Here is an 18,552-nt window from a genome sequence, read left to right as displayed (position 1 = left end):
ATGATTGAGACTTTTCTAAATTTGGGGAACAGTCAATACTGAGGAGAACTGCACCAAATTAGAGGACAGTAATAAACTTGCAGAATGGACAAATAATTGGCAAATGAAGTTCAACACAGATAAATGTGAGATAGTGCATTTTAGTCGGAAGAATAGGGAAATCATTTATAACTTGGACGGGTGGGTCCACATGGGGCAAATTGGGCTACAAATACACCAATCACTAAAAGTTACACCACAGGTTAGCAAGTCCATAAAGAAAGAAAAGTGAGCTTTAGGTTTTGTTTGTAGCACGGTAGAATTGGAAAGTAGGACAGTTATGCTAAATCTAGATCAAACCATGGTTCGACCACACTTTTGAGTACTGCATGAAATACTGGTCATCATATTATAAAACGGATATGGAGAGACTGGAGATGAAGGTTTATAATGATACCAGAAAAGGGTGGGAATACATATTAGACAGAATGGGTTTCTTTTCTCTTGGGAAAATGGCTGAGGGTAACCTAGTCATCAGATAAGCTGGTAATGAAAAGAAATTTGAGAGGATCTGCTTGGGATATAAATTTTAAGTATATAAATACACCACAGAGTAAAACCACTTTACATGCCTGAGTATATGTATGACATTCTGAGATATATTTACATTTTATGAAAAATAACATTATATTATGCTCTTCTACCAGAAATAGAGAGTACAATATCACAATGCTGCAAGTGCAGTACTGTGAATAACAAAGTGGGCTTCATCGACAATTAGTCATTGTTATTTAAAAGAGTTTACTTAGAAATTACAATTTAGAGTCATCCAAGCATGTGATGCTATTACCACACAACATAAAACATTGTTAATTGTACTGACAACTGCCCATTCTACACCCACTTTTTTCAACTAACAATCGTTGCCTTGAACAGTCAATCCTTGCATACTGTTATACGCCAATAAATATAGATGCCCAATTTTTATCTAGCATATTTTCCCATCAAGTAAAAGGAATATAAATACTTGTTAGTATAAAATGAAAGCCATTAATGTTGTTCAAAGAAATAATGTCAGAAAATGTTTGTGAAACTGGCTTCAAACTGTGATTCCCATACTGGAGAAAGGATCAGTTTGTATTTAAAATAAATTCAGTCACGCGTGAAAATATGCACATAGACTGATGTCGAGATACCTCGATTTGTGGCAGGAGAGGATACCAGCCTTCTGGGTGATTCAGTGTCACTTGATCTAACTTTTGCAAATACCAGCTCAGATACTAGCACCAGACAATCTTTAGAGGCCAATCTAGAGAAGTCATATTGTGGTGATACACCGGACATGTGTGGAGGAGATTGGGCAGAGGGACTAGGGCGCCACAAGTGCCAGGTCACTTGACAAAGAGATTGTATTCGAGCTCAACTCCAGTGAATTCAGATGTTGACTTTGAGGGCCAAAGCTACCAAAGAAGGCTGACATGTGTACAACAGGAAATCTGCACTTGATAGCATGTCAGCTAGTTTACACACAGAGTTATATAACACGGAGCGGCCCAGCTCCAACTTGCGGCAAAGTTTCATACAATGTGGTCAACTCAATCACACAGCAATAATGCCACTATCACGGAGCTTCATGGTTCTCACAGCTGCCATGGAAGCTCATAAGGTTGTCATCTTTGTTTGGAGGGTCATTGTAAACATGGGTTTCTAGACCATCACCTCCCTCTTGCACTATGTTCATAATCAGTGCCCTATGATGCTGAGGCGCAGTCTGGCCAGGTTCATGATAGGAGTTGCACCTGCTGTCTACTCTCAGCGCTGGACAGCTGGTTAGTGATGCCCGTACCAACTGGGGTTATTCATGAACGCCCGCCTTCTCAGCCTTACCCCTTGCCTGAGGCGGCATGCTAGCCAAACGGAGCTGGGCTTGCCCCTGACATTTACACTGGTGTGCAAGGAGTACACCCTCAGTGTATAATCCATCCCTGCCACCAATGGAGAAACTCAGTCTAATATGGCAGGGGGTGTATTTTTGGCTGATAATGAGAATCTGCGTCCTGCGCACCACTGGGACTCTTATCTCATTCAGTATCTGAATAACAGGCAACCCGGAATTTCAAGATCATGAGATTCGAGGATATATTTCCCATGGAGCACTATGATGCTCTCCATAGTGAATAAAACATTTGAATGTTGCAATTAACCCGCACTAGCCCCATTTTGGCCTCCTCCCAAGATCTCCACCATCACAGATGCCACTCCAGCTAATTCAATTTACTCTATGTGATATCAAGCAATGGTTGAGTGTGCTGGATGAAGCAAAGTTATGGGTCCTGACAACTGACAACGTCCCAGTTGCAATTCTGAAGACATATTCTCCAGAACTAGCCACGCCGCTAGCTAAGCTGCTCTGATACAATTACAACATTGGTAATTCCCTGACAAAATGGCAATGCAGGTGGAGAAGGTAGTCAAGAAGGCATGCGGCATGCTTGCCTTCATCAGCCAGGGCACTGAGTTTAAAAATTGGCACGTCATGTTGCAGATTTATAGAACCTTAGTTAGGTGGCACTTGGAGTATAGTGTTCAATTCTGGTCGCCACACTACCAGAAGGATATGGAGGCTTTGGAGAGAGTAGTGAAAAGATTTACCAGGATAATGCCCGGTATGGAGGGCATTAGCTATGAGGAGAGGTTGGAGAAAACTTGGTTTGTTCTCACTGGAACGACGGAGGTCGAGGAGCAACCTGATAGAAGTCTACAAGATTATGAGGGGCATGGACAGAGTGGATAGATAGAAGCTTTCTTCCAGATGGAATAGTCAATTACTAGGAGGTTTAAGGTGCGAGGGGCAAAGTTTAAAGGAGATGTGCGAAGGAAGTTTTTTTTTTTTACAGAGGGTGGTGGGAGCCTGGATCTTGTTGCCGGGGGAGGTAGTGGAAGCAGGGATGATAGTGACTTTTAAGGGGTGTCATGACAAATACATGAATAGGATGGGAATAGAGGAATATGGTCCCCGGAAGTGTAGGGGGTTTTAGTTCAGACGGGCAGCATGGTTGGTGCAGGCTTGGAGGGCCGAAGGGCCTTTTCCTGTGCTGTAATTTTCTTTGTTTTTTGAAGTGTAAAATTGCCTAGCTCTATCCGATCCCACTAATTACCCCCTCGTCTATCTACTCAATCACCAGCAAAATGATGGAAAGAGTCTCGACAGTGCTATGAAGCAGAATTTACTCACTGATAATCTTCATTAGGCTCTGCCAGGACCATGACTGTAGACCTCATGACAGCTAGTCCCAAACATGGACAAAAGAGCCAAATTCCAGAGTGGAGGTGAAAGTGGCTGTCCTTGATATTAGGCAGCATTTAGTTCAACTCCACTTTCTTGCCTTCTTCCTCTATCTCTTGTGCCCAATTCATTTTTTTTCCAATTAAGGGGCAATTTAGTGTCGCCAATTTAGTTCCACCTACCCTGCACATCTTTGGGCTGTGGGGGCGAAACCCACGCAAACACAGGGAGAATGTGCAAACTCCACATGGACAGTGACCCAGAGACGGGATCGAACCAGGGACCTTGGCGCCGTGAGGCAGCAGGGCTAATCCATTGTGCCACCACGTTGCCCCTTCTTCCTCCATCTCTAGATAGATTAAATTCAATCTCAGTCTTGAATACCTAACGGTGGAGCAACTACAACTCCCTGTGGCAGACAATTCCAAAGGTTCACAACCCTCAGTGAAGAAATTTCTCCTCCTTTCAGTTCTAAATGGCTTCCAGTCCTGAGGCTGTGCCCACGTGTTCTAGATTCTCCAGTCAGGGGTACAATCTCTCAGTGCCTACCCTATCAAGCCCTTTCAGAATCTTGTGTATTTCAACGAGATTACCTTTCATTCCTTTAAATTCCAGAGAATATAAACCCAATTTACTCAGCCATTCATCAGAAGACAACCCTCATTCCAGAGACTAACCTAATGAGTGTTCATTACACTGTCTCCAATGCAAGTTTATCCTTCCTTAAATATGGAGACCAAAACCCTATACAATTGCAGCAAAAGTTCCTCATTATACTCAAATTCTCTTGCAATAAAGGCCAATATGACATTAACCATCCTAATTGATTGCCATACCTGCTTGCTCACTTTCTTTGTGCCTAGGATGAATACACTGAAGTCTGTTTGAATACCAGCATTTACAATTTTCATGCCTTTGAAAAAACATTCTGCTTTACTGTTCCTACTAATAAAGTGAATAACCTTACAGTTCCCCACATAATACACCATCTGCCATTTTGTTGCCCACTCACTTTTTAAAAATAAATTTAGAGTACCCAATTCATTTTTTCCAATTAAGGGGCAATTTAACGTGGTCAATCCACCTAGCCTGCACGGGCGTGATTCTCCGACCCCCACGCCGGGTGGGAGAATCGCGGGGGTGCCGGGTGATTCCCGCCACGCCGCCCTGGCACCCGCACGCGATTCTCCCACCCCCCTCAAAACGGCGTGCCGAGTTTTATGACAGGCCGCTCGGAGAATCGCCGCTTGCCGTTTCGAACGGTCGAGCGGCGATTCTCCAGCCCGGATGGGCCGAGCGGCCTGCCCAATCCGACCGCTTCACGCCGGCGCCAACCACCCCTGGTCGCTGCCGGCATGAACAGCGCACGAACACTGTGTGTGCGGTCTGTGGGGGGGGGGGGGAGGAGGATCGAGCACTGGGGGGTGCTCAGGAGGGGTCTGGCTCGCGGTCGATGCCCACCCATCGGCGGGCCGGCGTCTCTAAAGGACGTACTCTTTTTCCTCCGCCGCCCCGCAAGATCAATCCTCCATGTCTTGCGGGGCGCCCGCAGGGTGGTCGGCAACCGCGCATGCGCGTCATTTAAGCGCCACCGGCCGTGTAATTTATGCAGCACTGCTTTGACGCGGGCGCCAAGGCCCGGTGCGAGAAATTGACGCGGCGCCGCTCCTAGCCCCCTGGGGGTGGGAGAATAGGGGGCGAGGAGCGGCCTCCGACGCCGGAGTGAAACACTCCGGTTTTCACTCCGGCGTTGGCACTTAATCTCCCGTTGGGAGAATCGCGCCCCACATCTTTCGGCTGTGTGTGCTAAACCCACGCAAACACGAGGAGAATGTGCAAACTCCACACGGACTGTGACCCAGAGCCAGGATCGAACCTGGGACCTCGGCACTGTGGGACAACCTGGGTAATGGTGTCCACTCATTTAACCTATTTCTCTTTACAGCTGTTTGTTTCCTCTTCGTAGTTTATATTTCCACCTAACTTTGTATCATTGCAAAACCTGGATACATTACTTTTGGCCTCTGTCTATGTCACTAATATAGATTATAAATAGCAGAGGCCCTTGTTGGGCAGCACGGTAGCACAGTGATTAGCACTGTTGCTTCACAGCGCCAGGGTCCCAGGTTCGATTGCCGGCTGTCTGTGCGGAGTCTGCACGATCTCCCCGTGTCTGCGTGGGTTTCCTCCGGGTGCTCCAGTTTCCTCCCATAAGTCCCGAAAGACTTGCTTGCTAGTTATAATGGCCGGATTTAGAACAGTAGGCTAAGACAGCTGGCTGTAATGCAGAAGAAGACCAGCAGCACGGGTTCAATTCCCGTACCAGCCTCCCGAACAGGCGTCAGAATGTGGCGACTAGGGGCTTTTCGCAGTAACTTCATTGAAGCCTACTTGTGACAATAAGCGATTATTATTATTATTTTATTGGACATTCTGAATTCTCCCTCAGTGTACCGAACAGGCGTTGGAGTTGTGGCGACTAGGCGACTAGGGGATTTTCACAGTAACTTCATTGCACTGTTAATGTAAGCCAACTTGTGACACTAATAAAGATCATATTATAGTGTCACAAGTAGGCTTACAGTAACACAAAGTTACTGTGAAAATATTCAGCACCATTCACGACTCCTCAGACAATGAAGCAGTCCACGTCCAAATGCAGCAAGACCTGGACAATATCCAGGCATGGGCTGATAAGTGGCAAGTTACATTTGCGCCACACAAGTGCCAGGCAACGACCATCTCCTTCAAGAGAGGATCTAACCACCGCCCCTTGATAGTCAATGGCATTACCATCACTGAATCCCCCACAATCAACATAGTTGAAACTGAACTGGACTAGCCATATTAATACTGTGGCTACTAGAACAAGTCCAAGACTAGAAATCCTATGGTTAGTAACACACCTCCTGACCCCCCCCCAAAACCTGTTCACAGTCTACAAGGTACAAGTCAGGAGTATAATGGAATACTCTCCACTTGCTGGATGACTGCAGCTCCAAAAACACTCAAGAAGCTTGACACCATCCAGGACAAAGCCGTCCGCTTGATTGCTCCCCCTTCCAGAAACATTCAAACTCTCCACCACTGACAAACAGTGGCAGCCGTGTGTACTATCTACAAGATACACTGCAGGAACTCGCCAAGGTTCCTTAGACCTTCCAACCCATGACCACTACCATCTAGAAGGACAAGAGCAGCAGATATCTGGGAACCCCACCACCTGGAGGTTCCCCTCCAAGTCACTCACCATCCTAAGTTGGAAATATCACTGTTCCTTCACTGTTGCTGGGGCAAAATCCTGGAACTCCCTCCCTAACAGCACAGTGGGTGTACCTATACCTCAGGGAGAACAGCGGTTCAAGAAGGCAACTCGACACCATCTTCTGAGGGACAACTAGGGATGGGCATTAAATGCTGGCCTAGCCTGCGACACCCATATCCTGTAAATGATTTTTTTTTTAAATCAGGGAATCTGCAATGGTGAGAGAACTGCACGCCTTTAAGGAGCAGATGGGGGCAGTGGACCCATGAAGGTTCATATAACTACGGGAGAAGGAGTGCTTCTTCTCCCAGATCCATACGAGAGTCGACTTATGTGTAGTTGGGATATCAGTGCTTCCAGGGGTGTAGGGGTGAAATACTCCACAACAATAATAATAATAATAATATTTATCAGTGTCACAAGTAGGCTTACATTACACTGCAATGAAGTTACTGTGAAAATCCCCTAGTCGCCACACTCCTGCGCCTATTCGGGTACACTGAGGAGAATTCAAAATGTCCCCTTCACCGACCGAGCCCAACTTTCGGGATCTGTGGGAGGAAACCAGAGCACCCGGAGGAAACCCACGCAGACACGGGGAGAACGTGCAGACTCCGCACAGACGGTGACCCAAGCTAGGGATCGAACCAGAGTCCCTGGCGCTGTGAAACAACAGTGCTAACCACTGTGCTACTGTGCCGTAATCTTGGACCATGCACCACACTACGTGGATGTGAAATTGGAGATGGGCCGGGCCAAACGCCCAGCCCGCCCCCCCCTCCCCCACCCCCATGGAGGCTGGACACAGCCCTCCTCGTCAACAAGGCGCTCTGTGAGAGAATGTCACAAGCCATCGACGGGTATGTAACCTGCAACCCGAAAAGTCTCACCCTCCACATTCTGGGAGGCACTTAAGACAGTAATAAGGAGGGACAGTAATTATATAGGGCACTTAGAGACAAGAAAAGAGGGAACCTAGGTATCCACTGGTCGGCTCTCTACTGAACGTTGACTGGCGGTACTCCACAGACCCGACCGTGAAATTACTGGCTGAGGGGAAAAAAATTACGAATGGAATTTGACCTGCTCTCCACCGGGAAAGCTATGAACCAGCTCTGCTGAGGATCTTTATGAACAAGGCCAGCTAACTGCTGGCTCACCGGCTGAGTAAGCAGACAGCCACAAGGGAAATATCGCAGTTGAAAGTCAAGAATGGTAAACTAGTCACAACGCCAGACAAGATCTATGAGGCCTTTGTGACTTTCTACCAGGAACTGTACACCTCCCAGCCCCCAGAGGGGGACTCAAGGATGTACCCGTTTCTCAATTGGCTGGACATCCACCTGTGGGGGAGGAAATGAGGCAGGGACTGGATGTGCCGCTAGAACTGGGTGGAGTCATGGGGGATATCAATTCCATGCAATCAGGAAGGCACCTGGTCCTGACAGATTGCCGGTGGACTTCAATAAATAATTGGGAGATGTTCAATGATTCATTGTTCGTGAGGGACCCTGCCACCCACGGTGGCACAGGCCTCGACATCGCTGATCTCAAAAATAAAAGGATCATACAGATCCATCTTAACCCTAAACACAGACACCGAAGTACTGGTGAAGGCCCTGGAAAGGTGACTGGAGAGTTGCGTGCCAGAGGTAGTTGCAGAGGACCAGACTGCCTTTGTCAATGGGAAAAGGCTAACAGCGAACTTCAGGCGCCTGCTCAACATGATCATGACCCCAAGCGGGGGAAAGACACCAGGTGCGCGATTCTCCGAAATGGAGACTAAGTGTTCGCGCTGTCGTGAACGCCACAGGGGGCCAGCATGGGGCTGGAGCGGTTCATGCCGCTCCTTCCCGGCGCCAAATGGGCGCCACACCAACCCTCGTATGTGCAGTTGGGCCGCGCCAACCCACGCATGCGTGGGGGACTTCTTCAGCACGCCGGCCCCAACGCAACATGGCATGGGGGGTTCAGGAGCCAGCCGCGCAACAAAGTAGGCCCGGGGGGAGGCCGGCCCACCAGTCGGTGGGCCCCAATCGCGGGCCAGACCCCATCGGAGGCCTCACCCCAGGGATGGAGCCCCCCTCCCCCCCCCCACCCCCCACAGGCTGCCCCCCGATCCTTTGCGCAGAATTCCCGACAGCAGCGACCAGGGTTGAACGGCGACTGGCGCCGCGCCACATGCGCCGGCGCAAATTCTCCGCACCTCAGAGAATCGCGCGCCGGCGTTGAGGTGGCGTGGCGCGGTTGTGGCAATTCTCCGGCCCGGCGCGGGCGGGGGTGGAAGAATCGCACCCCAGAGATGACCATCTCTCTAGACACAAAGAAGGCCTTTGACAGGGTCGAATGTAGGTACCTCACAGAGGTACTGGAATGGTTTGGGTTTGGCCAGGGTTCACCTCATGGGTGAAACTATTCTACAGTGCTCCCATAGTGAGTCTATGGACAAACACTACCAGTTTTTCCGGCTGCAGAGAGGCACGAGAATGGGATGCCCACTATCCCCGTTACTATTTGCCCAGGCAATCGAGCCTCTGGAAATCGCTCTTAGATCAGCCTAGGGGTGGAGAGGCATTCAGAGGAGAGACAGAAAGCATAGAGTCTCACTCTATGTGGATGACCTGCTCTTCTACATCTCAAACCCCCCTAGACAGCATGGGAGGAATAACGGAACTCTGAAAGTTGTTTGGGGACTTCCGTGGGTTAGAAACTGAACCTGAGCAAGTGAAATCTTCCCCATGAACCCCCGCGCGGGGGCGGGGGTTGCGCAGAGTTGGGAACGTTGCCGTTAGGCTGGCCCAGAAAAATTCCCATACCTGGTGATCCAAATAGAATCCATAGATGGAACGGAACCTGTCGACTCTGGTGGAGGCGGTAGAGGGACCCGACAGAGGTGGGATTCAACCCCCTTTCCCTGGCGGGGAGAGTGCGAACGATCAAAATGAACATGCTGTCCAGCTTCCTGTTCAAATTTCCCGATCTTCATCCCCAAGGCCTTCTTCACCAAAATTACTAAACTAATCATGGGGGTGGGGAGGTCCCAAGGATCTGGAAAAAGGACTACAGAGGAGAAACATCGGAGGCCTCTAATTCTACCACTGGGCTGCCACCACAGAAAGGAGATGGAACTGGAGATGGAATGGTCAAGATGGAGGAGAGTTCCTACACGGGGATGTCCCTCAGATCGCTGGTCACAGCTGCACTCCAATCCCTCCCAGCCAGATACTCAAAAAGCCCAGTGGTAGCAGCCACACTGAGGTCGTGGAACCACGATGACAACATTTTGGTATGACCGCAATGTCCAACATTGCCCCCATCTGCAAAAATCACAGACTCATGCCTGCGCCAATGGACCCCTCCTTCAATAGATGGAGGCAGGATGAAGGGACACTGATGGTAGGGACCTAAACGTAGATGGCAGAGTAACGAACCTGGGGTACTCATGGAAAAGCTCCAACTCCCAAAAGGGACGAGCTATGATACAGCCAAATTAGAAACTTCCTTCGAAAAGAGACAATGAAGTTCCAGCAGAAACTGGGACACACTACTGGACAGACTTCTGACCGCAGACGAACTGGGGAACCATAACTGCACAGATATGTACCGATGGATACCAGAAGAGGTAAGCACACCCCTGGACGAGACAAGGGGGAAATGGGATGGAGATAGGGGGATGGACTCTGGATCAAAGCACTACACAGGGCGAGCTCCACCTCCTCACATACAGGGCTGAGCCTAATGCAGCTAAAGGTGGTGCACAGGGCGCACCTAACCAGAACAAGAATGAGCGGGGTCTTCCAGGAGGTGGAGGACAAATGTGAATGATGCCAGGAAGGCCAGCCAACCGCACCCACATGCTCTGGTCTTGCTCCAGGCTTGTCAGGTACTGGACGATCTTCTTTGTGGCCATGTCCAAGGTTGTGAGGGTTAAGGTGGAGCCGTGCCCGCTAGTGACGATCTTCGAGGTATCAGAACAGCCAGAGCTCTTTACGGGGAGAGGAGCAGACGCCCTAACATTCGCCTCCTTTATTGCCTGCTGAGGACTCCTGCTTGACTGACGATTGGCAGTGCCACCCAAGGCCACAGACTGACTGTCTGATCTAGCAGAATTTCTCAGACTAGAAAAGATAAAATATCCATCTGAGGTTCAGAGGAAGGAGTCCACAATGCGTGGAGGCTATTCACCAGCCTGTTCCAAGACCTGTTCGTGACCAGCAGCCAATAATAAAGGGGATGGGGTGGTGGTGGGGAGAGACAAGACTGGCAATAGTTGAGGAAAGGATGGGGAGAATGGATAAGCGGAAGGGGGAGGGGGTCTGAGAGGGGGAGAATGGATAGGCGGAGGGGTGAGAGGCTTAAGGGAGGAGAGACCGAGGTGGGGGGTGGGGGAGGACATTAAGCAAAACACAGGACAAATAGGGAACCAGAGGGGACAAACAGTGGGGATGTGCACAACCTCAACCGCAACAGCAATGTCAAGGCAGACGCCAAACATGCCACCCCCCGGATTTATTTTAGTACCAGGAGGCGGCAGATATACGAACAAAATATTGCTGTTGCACTACCTGACCACCGGGGGCTCACAAAAACAAGGCCCCACTTTGCACCTGTACAAAGATTACTTTTGAATACTCCCGCGTCTATACTGATGCATTTGTTGTATAATTAAGTTTCCTTTTGTTTGTTTTCCTTTCTGTATACCCACTTTATTTACTGAAACTCTTCTACAGTATAATGTGGTAACAGTGGAGAAGGGCACAATGTATGCAAAACCAATAAAAAATATGTTTTCAAAAAGTTCTTAAATAAAAAGGAAAGAAAAACTTTAATTCACTATTTATACCTGCCACTGTATATTCAAATTAAGCAATTCAATACAATTTAACTGCCACTTATAAATAAAGTTAACAATCAGGGTTCTTGCTTCTTTGTGCAGATCTTTGGAGAGACCCTTTAAGGAACAATCTGAAAATCCGCCTGTTCTCAGACTTGAATGATATGGCAAACTGAAAAGCTACATTAATTATATCATCTGTTATCCCAAGCACAAGGCATTCTCCAGTTTCTCCCACAAAGATGTCCCATAGTCTGTTTAGTTAGGACTAAACACAATCCCTCATAAATTATGTACACCCCAGGGAACCGCCTAAACATAAACAATATTCCATTAACCATCTACATGTAAACAAGTAAATGGTTAAAATCTATGATTCCCTCAACTTTATAACCTCTTAATCATGCTTTAACAAACATACCACCTTTATGTATTTGAATACGAGGTTAAAATAACATTACTACAAAAAATATAATATATAAACAATTTCTTACATTCATCACAGCTGTGAGACTACTTGTGTTTCATGGACAGCAGCAGGTCAAGAAAGTGGCTCACCGCTTTCTCAAAGGCAATTAGGAATAGACAATAAATGCTGGCCTTGCCAGCAATGTCCACGTCCCATGAACATATTAGAAAGAGGTTGATTTGGCTTACATCCCCATGTTCATCCTTTCTTTGCCAATCCAAAAAACACGTGCATGGAAATAATTAATGAGTTTTGGATAAAGAGGCAGTGACCCAACAATTACCTCAAAGAGGGAATCAAACATAATATCATTAATAAATGAATGTGGACATTATGTTTCAGTCTTTAAAAATCTCTGTGTGGCAGGATTGTTATAGATTTACCTGTGCATCTGACATGCGGCCCTCGTAACTGGCTTTAGTATCCCAGGGTGATTTTTTTCATACAGAGAAAAACCTAGCACTCATTAAAATTCACATTTAAATATGTAACCTCATTAGGGTTTCATTTACATAATCACACTGGCAGTAGTCTCTGGTACCAGCAGAAACTTTATCAGACTTCTTTTTCTTTCCAAATTTAGAGTACCCAATTATTTTTTTCCAATTAAGGGGTAATTAAGTGTGGCCAATCCGACTACCCGGCACATCTTTGGGTTGTGGGGGTGAAACCCACGCAAACATGGGGAGAATGTGCAAACTCCACACAGACAGTGACCCAGAGCCGGGATCGAACCTGGGACCTCGGCGTCGTGCGGCAGCAGGGCTAACCCACTGCGCCACCGTGCTGCCCCAACTTTATCAGACATAGTAACTTTATCAGACATGACAGTTCTCCTACAATGTTTGGTTGGTTTTGCATAGTTAATCTTAATTTCTGGAGTGAAACCAATTTGAAAATGTAGGTTCTGATATTTAATGGAATTAAACGTTAAAACGTTTCTGAACAATTGTGATACACAAAAGCACTGGAATCATTTTAGTATTTTCAATAAAGGGGCATACAATTTTAACACTTAATAGAAACACAACTGTTTTTTTTAGGTTAAATGTGCATGGGGACTCTCCCAATTGTGTCATAGCTGCAGCAGATTGCTGGAAATTCTGCAGAAATCGTGTAACACTGTTTACGCTACTTCTCTGGGGTTCTCTTCCATTGAAGCTCAGCAGACAACAGGGAGAGTTCTGAGGAAATTCAATCCTAGAAATGTAAGATAATAATTTACAAGAGTTCATTGCTCCAACTGCATGAATGCACAAGCACAATTGCTATATTCATTGGTAATTTGAATAAATATACAACAAAGATGAGTTAGCCATTCGTGTCAGATTCTCTTTCCCTTTTATACTTACATATACTTTCCACATGGTTTATAATGGTTCCTGGCAATATTTTGAAGTATAAACTTAATGGAGGATTGAATGAATTGGCAAAAACAATTTTAAAAATGCCGAAATAGGTGCACATTCATTGACCCTGATGGAGATTCTTTTCAACACTCAGTAAGGAAGGACTGAGTCAGCCACACCTATCTACAAAGTTCTGCCTTATGATTTTGCAACAAAGCTACACAGAAGCAACAAATGTTTTTGTTCACTGATGCTCTTTGAGAGCTCACCAACATGTACATATTCCTCGGAGTTTGCTTATGACCATGGAAGGTGTTCCTGGTGCTCTGTCAGAACCTTTTGAGATTTTGTGCGGCATAAAGCTGATCAAAAGGTTACTATAAAAGCATTTCTGCATTGATGCAAAGTTGTTTCTGTCCTACAATGTCAATGGTAGGAGTGGAAATTGGAAATCAGATCAGTAATTTGACTCCATTTGCATTAAGGCCAGGAGGTGCTCAGTCGTGCGTAATAGAAAGCCTCACACTGTTACTTTTTATTGAAGGTTCTGTTTAAATACATCTCAGGGTACGAGTATATTGCAAGTGCTCAGTTAGTTGAATGGTTGTCTTTAAAACTTTTTTATAAACATAGTACAAGATTTCTTAATGTTAGAAGAAGCATTTTTGTATAAATTCAATATTTGACTTTTGGCCACCAACACTCATTGAATGAATAAGGATGACATGAATTAGATACCAACCTCAATTTGGTGTATTTGTGCTGTACACACTATCAGACTTAAAGTTAATGCTGAGAACTAAGGCTTTTATCAGAACAAAGAAACGTACAGCACAGGAACAGGCCCTTCAGCCCTCCAAGCCTGCGCCGACCATGCTGCCCGTCTAAACTAAAATCTTCTACAATTCCGAGGTCCGTATCCCTCTATTCCCATCCTATTCATGTATTTGTCAAGATGCCCCTTAAATGTCACTATCGTATGACCCAGACTTGGGCCATATACAATCCCAAATGCATACTTGTGACTATTGAAAGCCTTTCTGTTATTATGAGGATATTTTAAGGAGTCAACGATCAAAACATTAAAAATGAGCTGCTGTGATAGGCAGAATTTGTGCGAGGTACAAGCTTGTCCAAACTGCAGCCTGCAGACCCCATTGTTGAAAAGGCCAGCAAGATGAGTCATGAGTTTGAATATTTCTGCAGGGGACTGCTTCTTCAATGGAGTCTGTTTTTCTCCCACATGTGCTGTTGATAGGCTCCATGGTGAACCGATCAGCAACAAACGTGGAAGAGAAACAGGCTGTGATTGAAGAAGCAACAATCACTGGCAACTGCAGGTATGTACATATAGAACATACAGTGCAGAAGGAGACCATTCGGCCCATCGAGTCTGCACTGACCCACTTAAGCCCTCACTTCCACCCTATCCCCATAACCCAATAATCCCTCTGAACCTTTTTGGACACTAAGGGCAATTTAGCATGGCCAATCCACCTAACCTGCACGTCTTTGGACTGTGGGAGGAAACCGGAGCACCCAGAGGAAGCCCACTCAGACAAGGGGAGAACGTGCAGACTCCGCACAGACAGTGACCCAGCACGGAATCGAAGCTGGGACCCTGGCGCTGCAAGGCCACAGTGCCAGCCACGTGTGCTACCGTGCTGCCCACGTAAAGATGGAGAGACTCACGCTTTCCTCTCCGCTTTCACCTCGCTCGGGTCTGGCCGCAGCCACGATCCCCGCTTCTCCCCACGTTCCCCAGTAAGCACCCACATTCAGACGCCACAAGGCCTCAGGCTTCACTCCCGGTAGGTCGAGGGAGGGAAGGCAGCTGAGTGAGCAAGCAAGTGTGGATGAGTGCATAAGTGTGCGGCTGAGTGGATAAATGAATGGGTGGGTGAGTGAAGGGTGGGTGGGTGGGTGAGTGAGTGTGGGTGAAACGGTAGGCAGGTGAGTGGATGTGAGAGAGTGAGTGAATGCGAGAGTGAGTAGATGTGACAGAGTGAGTGAATGTGAGAGTGATAGAATGCGAGAGTGAGTGGATGTGAGAGAGTGAGTGGATGCGAGAGAGTGAGTGGATGCGAGAGAGTGAGTGGATGCGAGAGAGTGAGTGGATGCGAGAGAGTGAGTGGATGCGAGAGAGTGAGTGGATGCGAGAGAGTGAGTGGATGCGAGAGAGTGAGTGGATGCGAGAGAGTGAGTGGATGCGAGAGAGTGAGTGGATGCGAGAGAGTGAGTGGATGCGAGAGAGTGAGTGGATGCGAGAGAGTGAGTGGATGTGAGAGAGTGAGTGGATGCGAGAGAGTGAGTGGATGTGAGAGAGTGAGTGGATGTGAGAGAGTGAGTGGATGTGAGAGAGTGAGTGGATGTGAGAGAGTGAGTGGATGCGAGAGTGAGTGGATGCGAGAGTGAGTGGATGTGAGAGAGTGAGTGGATGGGAGAGAGTGAGTGGATGTGAGAGAGTGAGTGGATGTGAGAGAGTGAGTGGATGTGAGAGAGTGAGTGGATGTGAGAGAGTGAGTGGAGGGCAGGCGAGTGAGTGGATGTGAGAGAGTGAGTGGAGGGCAGGCGAGTGAGTGTCAGGGTGGGCAAGTAAGTGTCTGAGTGAGCATGAGGGCGGGCAAGCATGAGGGCAGACGAGTGAGCGTGAGGGTGGATGAATGAGTGTGAGGGTGTGGGAAGCTGAGTGAGTGTGAGGGTGGGTGAGTGTGAGGACAGATGAGTGTGAATGAGTGTGAGTGTGGGTGCATGTACATGTGTGTGGGCTGAGTGAGTGTGAGTGATGGTGGGTGAGTGTGAGGATGGGTGAGTGATGTGAGGATGTAGGAAAGTGAGTGAGTGTGAGGATAAGTGAGGGTGGGTAAATGAGTGGAGGTTGGTAAAATGAGTGAGTGAGTGAGTGAGTGAGGGTGGGTGGGTGCGAGGGTGGAGGAGTAGGTATGTGTGTGCACACAAGGGATGAGTCAGTGTGTGTGCACAAAGGGTGAGTCAGTGTGTGTGTGCACACAAGGGGTAGTCAGTGTGTGTGTTTGCACAAGGGGTGAGTCAGTGTGTATGCGCAAAAGGGTGAGCTGTGTGCCTGTGCATGGTTTGTCCGTGAGAGAGGTGTGCGCGTGAGCGGGATGCACGCATGTGGCAGTGAGGGATATGCCATATATATATGTGTGAGGGATACGTGTGGGGTGTGCGAGTAGTGTGTGAGAGGGGTCAGTGTGTGTGATGGGTGAGCGCACACGTGCACGATGGGTGCCTGCATGTGCGAGGTCTGTGCGTGTGCGGGGTGTGGGAGTGAGGTATGTGCCATACAAATGTGTGAGGGATGTGCGGGGTATGTGAAAGGGGTCAGTGCATGTGTGTGCATGCGTGTGCAAGTGATGTGTGGGAGAGGGATGTGTGTGCGCTTGTGGGGTATGTGGGTGCGTGTGTGATGTGCGTGTGTGTGGGATGTGTAAGGGATGTGTGTCTGCACCCGTTTGGGGGGAGGGGGGGTGACTGTGTGGAGTGTGCGCTAGAGGGTGTGTGCACGTGTGAGGGTACGCGTTGTGTGTGAGGAGTGTGTGTGCGTGTGGGCGAGGGGTGTGCGTTGTGTATGTGGGTGAAGAGTGTGTGTGTGTGTGGGGGGGTTTTGGTTTGTGTGTGAGGGGTGTCGTGTGTGGGGCGTGTGTGTTGTGTTTGATATTTATGCTCAGTTAGTTGTTTCTTTGCATTCAACAGCTTTTCTTATTGAAATTCATGTTTAATGTTGTGTCGAGGCTGTATTCTCCGCTTCGCGACACTGGATGCGAGAATTGTGATTGGGCGGAGAATCGAGCGAAATGGAAAAAATAGTTTTGCGTCCGGCGCCGATTCAGACACCATTCTCCGATCTCTCGCTTGCAGCATTATCCACGTTTGCGACCCACGCCAGCAGGTCCATGCAAAACCATCCTTTGCATGTATTGTAATATCATTAGCAGGTTGTTCGCTTCATGCTGCACCCCTCTTAGGCAGAAGTTACGCGGGAGAGAATTAGTGCAAGTATTACAAGAGGGGCCTGGGCGCAATGGCTGTTGAGCGGAAGTGATAAGGTGACAGAACGCTCAAAACTTTTCAAAATTGTGAGGCTCGCAGGTGGAGCGAGAGTGGCTAGGAAAGACTTGGTGCCAAGTCCGTGGACTCGGGGTGTCACCCTCGGGATCGGGGTGACCTCGCTCAGTCTGCCATTGCTGAATTTAAACGCACCCCTTTGGTTCTATTTACAGGCCCCAGCTGTTCATACTGATGACCGCTCACAGTGTCCTGTAAATATTCAGAGAGCCTCTAGTCTTATGGGAACTCACCCAGGCTGCCCTCTGGCAACCCTCAGAGGCCAGCTGTATCATCAACGGGATGGGCATGGCCAAGGTGAATCAGTGGCACCAGGTGATAGCACGCCTCTGCACACCATCAGAAGCGCAGCCCCACTGCAGGGGAAGAGCAGAGCTCACCCCAAACAAAGGACACACATACCATGGCCTTTAGCACCCTCCCTAGCACACAGCCATTCTCAGGGCAGAGGCCTCACCAGTGACACTATCAGGTAGTCCATCCCTCAGGACCACGTGCAGACCTCAGCCCTGCCTGCCCACTGCACCCCTGCTCCCATCCATCCTGCCCCTGGTCACGTTGCCATAACTTGTGTGTCACACCCAGGACCCACATCACACTGAAGCTAAGCTTTGTGGTAAACCACTATATTGTATTATACCTGCTGTATGTAACATAAGAACATAAGAACATAAGAACTAGGAGCAGGAGTAGGCCATCTGGCCCCTCGAGCCTGCTCCGCCATTCAATTAGATCATGGCTGATCTTTTGTGGACTCAGCTCCACTTTCCGGCCCGAACACCATAACCCTTAATCCCTTTATTCTTCAAAAAACTATCTATCTTTACCTTAAAAACATGTAATGAAGGAGCCTCAACTGCTTCACTGGGCAAGGAATTCCATAGATTCACAACCCTTTGGGTGAAGAAGTTCCTCCTAAACTCAGTCCTAAATCTACTTCCCCTTATTTTGAGGCTATGCCCCCTAGTTCTGCTGTCACCCGCCAGTGGAAACAACCTGCCCGCATCTATCCTATCTATTCCCTTCATAATTTTAAATGTTTCTATAAGATCCCCCCTCATCCTTCTAAATTCCAACGAGTACAGTCCCAGTCTACTCAACCTCTCCTCATAATCCAACCCCTTCAGCTCTGGGATTAACCTAGTGAATCTCCTCTGCACACCCTCCAGCGCCAGTACGTCCTTTCTCAAGTAAGGAGACCAAAACTGAACACAATACTCCAGGTGTGGCCGCACTAACACCTTATACAATTGCAACATAACCTCCGGGGCCTCACGGTAG

At 48.0% G+C, this 18,552-nt stretch overlaps 1 protein-coding gene across 9 annotated transcripts in view; it reads right to left on the bottom strand.

The window, feature by feature from the left end:
* nme7 (NME/NM23 family member 7) overlaps positions 1 to 18,552 on the bottom strand; it is a 305,234-nt gene that overhangs the window by 73,028 nt on the left and 213,654 nt on the right. The window lies entirely within an intron of this gene.

This window comes from Scyliorhinus canicula, chromosome 7 (assembly GCF_902713615.1).
Source record: "Scyliorhinus canicula chromosome 7, sScyCan1.1, whole genome shotgun sequence".
Lineage (NCBI taxonomy): Eukaryota > Metazoa > Chordata > Chondrichthyes > Carcharhiniformes > Scyliorhinidae > Scyliorhinus > Scyliorhinus canicula.
The sequence above is the reverse complement of the archived record's forward strand: the minus strand, read 5'-3'. Positions and strand labels throughout refer to the sequence as shown.